The 6,000-nt window shown below is 48.6% G+C and overlaps 1 long non-coding RNA gene across 1 annotated transcript; it reads right to left on the bottom strand.

Moving 5' to 3' along the window:
- Window positions 1–276: 276 nt before the first annotated feature.
- Window positions 277–4,633, bottom strand: LOC120757283 (uncharacterized). The gene is made up of 3 exons (XR_005702447.2): window positions 4,426–4,633; window positions 4,248–4,343; window positions 277–1,653 (listed from the first exon to the last, which is right to left on the bottom strand). It is a non-coding gene; the product is annotated as an uncharacterized LOC120757283 (long non-coding RNA).
- Between the last annotated feature and the right edge of the window lie 1,367 nt (window positions 4,634–6,000).

Raw genomic sequence — 6,000 nt, 5'->3', positions numbered from 1 at the left:
TCGAGGGCGTTTGCTGTTTTCCGTGTCCGGCTTTGCCCCACCGAGCCCTGCACTCTCTCCCAGGTGAGGCACAAATGAGATGAACAATGCTTATTAAGTGTACAGCATTTAGTGAGTCTCAGACTGACTAATCACATTTTATGTGCTTTCCCAGTCTGACTGTACCCACTGTTATCTCTCATCTGTAACTGTAAATCCTCCAGGGCAGAGACCAGTATTGTTACCTGCTGTATATTACCTAGCTGAAGAGGGCCAAGTATTTTATGTGCTTTGGCAATAAACAGCATAAATATCATTATGCTTTAAGAACATTTGTGAAGTTTTTCTCCTATGCACATGGTTTCTAAATCAGGCAGGACAAGAACCTATCTGGGGATCACATTTGTGTATGAAATCTATCTTGTGCCAAAACTAAGATCGCCAAGTAGCAGAGAAAATAAATCAGAACCTACTGTTTATTTATTCAGTCTCTTTAATGTGTATATATTAGCGTGTTCCACCCTGCCTTTTCTGGTAGGGCTATATAAATATGTGCCTTAACTCAGAGGAGGTTATGGGACCCATCTCTGCAGTGCACCAGCAGCCAGCTGGCCACATCTTGTCCCAGATTCTGCAAGCACACCTCTGCTAGCCCCGTACCAACAAGCCCTCCCTGAGGACAGCTCTGGGGCCTCCTGTGGGACACCTCTGGCCCTGTTTGTTTGACTTTCCTGGTAAGGGTGTTACATAGGGGATAAAATCCCCATAGCCCACTCTCTCTAATCCCCATACATCCTTAGACAAACAAAAAGAGCCTCATAAGAAAAGAGGCTGAGAAAGGACATGGCTCCCTGCCTAGGCTGTGTGTGTGGACATGACATTCCTACTACTACCTTTATGTGGGTTTTTTTGACCTCAGTTGCTTGCAGGCTCTGCCAGCTTAGATTTTCAAGTTCAGTAGATTGGCAACAGCAGTGGCATCCCTGTGGGCTCTTGGACGCAGGCATGGGATCTGCATGGGAACATGACTCTTGAACTGAGTGCCAGAGCTCATGAACACACAGACAGGTATATGGTGACCCATTAAATGGAGGTTAGCAATTATAGTTTCACTCTTCAGGATGATTCACATGCAGTTGAAAGCCACAAGTCTTTAAAAGTTTCCTTTGAAAGCTCCTTAAACTACTTTGGCAAGCCTGAGTTGTTGAACGATTTATCACTTCTCTGCCAGACAAGCTTGTGAAACCGCTTTAAGAGGAAATTCTACAAAGTGCCCAAGACTGTCACAGATGAAGTTTCTTTTCTCTTGTGCCACCTAATCCTTTTTTCCCCATTTCCCAGACATCCAGTTCTTCACAGTTTAAAATAGCCTGGCTAGTTACTTTGATTACAATAGCAGCATATCTAATAAGTCACATGTCTTCAACAGCAGTCAGGGGCAAAGGAGAATTCATTGCTCCATTTACTTGAACAAGATCTTAAAAAGTCACTTTTTATAGTAGATGAAATAAATAATACTGCTTTCTCATTCCTCTTGCTAGCTCCACGACTGCCATGGGAAGCAGTAAAGGAGGTCACTCCAGTCTCCAGACTACTTCTCAGGTCCTTTGAAGACTATTCCTTCCACAGAAGTTACCTTCCACTCTTCTCTCCTGGTGCCCTGCTGCCACAAAGCTGCAATGGAATCACAGTGGAGCTACTTAGAACATCCTTTTTGTTGGCATTTGTCCCTTTCCCTCTCCTTTCCATTTTTAAAATGAGGCAGAGGTCTTCCAGTTAGTAGGACTGCCAGCCTTTGCCTAGCTCATGTCATACATAAGGAAAAGTGGGATCTGAGTGCCTTGACCTGCTTTCACACTGACACCGTATTATTTCATAAAGCTGCCATGCAGCACATACACAAAAGCTCACTGAGGGGTTGTCTCCACCGAGGACACCAGTTTGGGGGCTTGCACAGGGTTTGTCACATCCAGCCTGCAGACTGGGCTGAAATCCTCGGGCACCACATCAGCACTGGTGGTCGTAAGAGCAGAGCAAAGGCTGCTGCACTATGACAGAGGGTTCAGTTTGGTAGCAGTTGTCCCAGCCACAGGGAAAAGTTGCCAAGGGAATCCAGTAGGTACCTGCAGTGCTGCTCACTTCACTGGAAAGTATTCCAGTAAATGGAGGGTTTCACCCTCACCAATGGACAGCATAAACCCCATACTAGGTAACCTATTTACATCTAAATTACCCCAGGACTGCTAAGAAAAATAAAGCAACTAGCTAAACAGAGCTAAAAAAAACCCCCACATACAAACCTTGAACATGAGACTCTTGAGAAACCATCACTTCTACCCAGCAAAATACAACGGGCAAAGGGCAAGTGTCTGTGCTTTTATTATTTAGCTGCAAATATTTCACTGTGAAATGAATCTGCTGATCACTGCCCACCCAACACAGAGGACACAGAGATTCAAGCTCTCTGGCAACTCTCCTAGCTGAAGAAGGTGATATTCTCTCCAGCTGAAGAATGCATGCACTGCTAATGGATCTCGCCATCTAGCAGCTTGATGTTTTGATTTCATATTAGAATTGCTTGAAAATAGGACCTTTAATATCTCTATTGTTCAACATTTCTCTCTCAAAGTATTTTTAAAGGACTTAATCATACTCATTTCCTTAATTTCAAGCATATCTCTGAAAACTTATTATCCCAGGCTGATGGCATCAAAGAGTGAATTAGGAATAAAGCCAAGTGAATAAAACCAAAGATATTTCCTTTCAGTTATTGTGCGGCCTTCACAGGCTGCAGAGCATTAGAGTTGCTGAAATACCACTGTGACATTCTTCAAAATCTTCAAATTGGTGCCTTGCTCTCATACCCTTGTCAGGAAGTGAGGATACGATCCCTGTTACACTTTACCCAACAAAGCTGTGCCATGATGAGCAGCTTTAGATGTGTGGCACTGGAAAAATGTCTTTGAACTATTGCTGCTTGGGTTCCCAGTTTCTGAGACATATTTATCACAGCAAAGTTACCCTACTAAACAAAAAAAAAAAAAAAAAAAAAAAAAAAAAAAAAAAAAAAAAAAAAAAACACCAACCCAAACCCTGGACTTGATTTTTATAGCATATGAAACCTGTGATTTCACCTTCTGTCCTTCAAGATCATTTGCAGAGAAGCAGCAGATCTTGCAGCTGTTCTGGGCCAGGCTGGAGGTCCACACAGGCCACTGTCCTGGCCATCTCTGATGGCAGCAAGGAGCTGAAGTGCTCTAAAATCCAGGGTGAGGACACGCTTTGCACACCCTCCCACCAGGCAGAAAAACACAAATCCCTCTATTACAGCCATGCCACCAGGACTGCAACGTGGGCAGGAACAGGGAGATTTCAGTTCCACTTCTCCAGGACTTCATCACAGATCCCGAACCAAGATGCCCCTGTCCTGCTAGGTTAAGGAACAACTGGTAACCCTTGCTGTACCTGCAAACTGGACTCCATTTTAGCATGGTCCAGGGCAAATCAAGCAGTTATTGCTGAAGTGACTTCTGCAACCTTGTTCTCACAGCACCTCCTGGGAAAGTGCTTGGCAGACTGGCAGTCGGTGCTGTTACAACAAAACAGGGCTGGGAAGCCTTTCTTCTGCTTTGTGCTCGCCAAAGGCTCTGCTTTCAGAGGGGACAGGAACCAAAGCCTGTGTGCAGCTCTTCTCCCTGGCATGGCGCCTCAGAGAATGAAGCAGGTTACGCTGTCTGGTCATTTGACCCACCGTCAGTCATCCTCAATAACTTTTTCATCTCTGTTATTTCAACTAAATGGGCAAAGTCTGTGAGTTTATTATGATCTGAGACTCTGTTTCTGCAATGCCCTCTGATGCTCCGGTGGCTCCCCATCCGCCCCACAGACTGGCAGCATTGCTGCCGTCGGGACTGGCATTCCCTGCCCACATGGCCCAGCACCAGCTGGAACAGAGCAGGAGCTGAATGTGCTCATGGACAAAGAACATCTTATGCAAGGGCTGGAGAAGATCGGCTCACCTTCAAGACACTGAAAAGCAAGGCAGGGGGGCATTCACAGTGTGGGAGCCCAGTCCCCTCACATCGGGGAGGCTGGAGGGCAGCAGCACCCCGCAGTGCCAGGCAGGGTGGGCAGCAGGCAGAGCTGCACAGCCAGGGAGTCCCCCGGCTACGGCCAGCACCACGCACAAACCAGCTTTACAAGGCACAAAGTGAGATCACGTTAGAACATCATTTCGCTCTTCTGAAACTACCGACTCTACAAGTCACCTGTGTTTCCTTTGCCCTCTGCTTTCCAAGCCGTGGTGCTCAGCCTCCCTCCATGTCTCCAGTCCTCCCTGGGCAAGAGCCAGGCCCGGAGCGGTGCTGTGAAGAAGCCGGGAAGCACAGTTAGCTCCTGACAGGAGCCAGGGTTTGCGTGCGCAGCCGTGGCAGCGCCCTGACAGACCTTGCAGCGCTGCAGCCTGACAGGAATGGGCAGCTCGGGGCTCTCTCCTTCCCCCGCTCCTGCCAGAAGATGTTTTCCCGATGCGCTCTCTCCGGATCTGCAGTGTGGCAGCTCCAAAGCTACGACTTCGAGGTAGCAGCTAATGCTGAAAGAGAAGCCGCTGGATCCTTTCTACCATTCCCTGCCCTCCGGGGTCCTTTCTTTTCTATCCCTGAGGTTTTAGAATAAGAAAGGTCTAATTACTTTTGCAGCTCGTAATTACTTTTGCAGCTCCACCCTAACAAGCAAGCTTCCAACAAGTCTGCTTCCCTAGGACGGGTCATGCCCTGACAAACACCTGGCTGCTGAATTGTTCCAAGCAGCTCTTGGGGCTCTGCAGACAGCCCGGGCTGAGCGTGCCGTGGGTGCTCTTGGTGGCTGGGAAGGCCAAAGGGAGGACGGTGCGAGGCAGAGGAGTGCCCGTCCCCCTTTCACACACAGCCGTGCAAAGGAACTCCCCCCTGTGCGCTGCAGCTTCTTGCAGCCTTCCCTGGAGGCAGCACAGGACGTGCTAATTGGAGACCTCCCAGAGCGCCGTGTCCGGGGAAAGGGGTTCTTGGGGGCCCTTGAAGGCTTCATCCAAGATCGCCTGACTCCCAGGAATCTGGCTGCATCCTCCTTCCCTGCTCTCCACGGCTACAAAACTGCCAGAGATGATCAACAACAGAGGGGTCTCCTCACGGTTCAAAGCAGCTGAGCTCCAGTCACCCCCCAGAGCAGAGGATACCAGCAAACACTGAAATCACAACATCTGCCCAAACCTGCCCTATCACCGGCCAGGTTGGTGACCTTTGCCGAGCACATCACCCCCAGACACCTCTTGGAGAGGGAGACTGAGCTGGCAGATGCATCTGCAGCCCCTCAGGAAAAGCCTCCCCTAAAGCTGCACCCGCTCAGAGCATTCCCACCCTAGCCATTGTTTTGGGAATGACTGGAAAATGTCAGCAGGGCACTGGGTGCGGGTGGGGGGGGGGGGGTGTCAGGAAAAAGGAAAAAGAGATGATTAGATTTTTTTAAAAAATCAGCCAATAAATTATATTAATTTTTCCATTGACCTTTTGTGGGGTCACATTATCAGACTAGTGAATGTGGTTCATGAAGATAGGATTATGCTCCTATTTCAAACTGTGCAGAAAGTGCATCCCAAGCAACATGCCAAAATGGAAACGTCAGCTCTGCCAGATGGGTGTGCTTCTCATTATCCTCCCGAGGAAAGCCAGATCCACCACCTACAAATATTGTACATGTTATTAAAAGGGTCTGGTTCCCAGGGAGGCTGGGAATTGCATAAGGTCTGCCTTTGTCAATGGTGCCTTTTACTCCTTTCCCCTTGAGACTGTGGTGGCACAGGAGCGGCCTGTGGAGGGACTGGCTTGTCACAGGCAGCCAAGATCACTTTTCCCCCTGCTCGGCCAGCCTGCCATGGAGCAGAGGGCTGGGAGTGGGCAGCTTTCCTTGGCCAGGGCATGAATACTGGCCTGGCATTCTAGTGCCACCTTTGGGGTGGAATAACATTCAAAGCATGGGGCAGGGGGA

This window comes from Hirundo rustica, chromosome 10, assembly GCF_015227805.2.
Source record: "Hirundo rustica isolate bHirRus1 chromosome 10, bHirRus1.pri.v3, whole genome shotgun sequence".
Lineage (NCBI taxonomy): Eukaryota > Metazoa > Chordata > Aves > Passeriformes > Hirundinidae > Hirundo > Hirundo rustica.
This window is presented reverse-complemented; position numbering and strand designations above follow the sequence as displayed.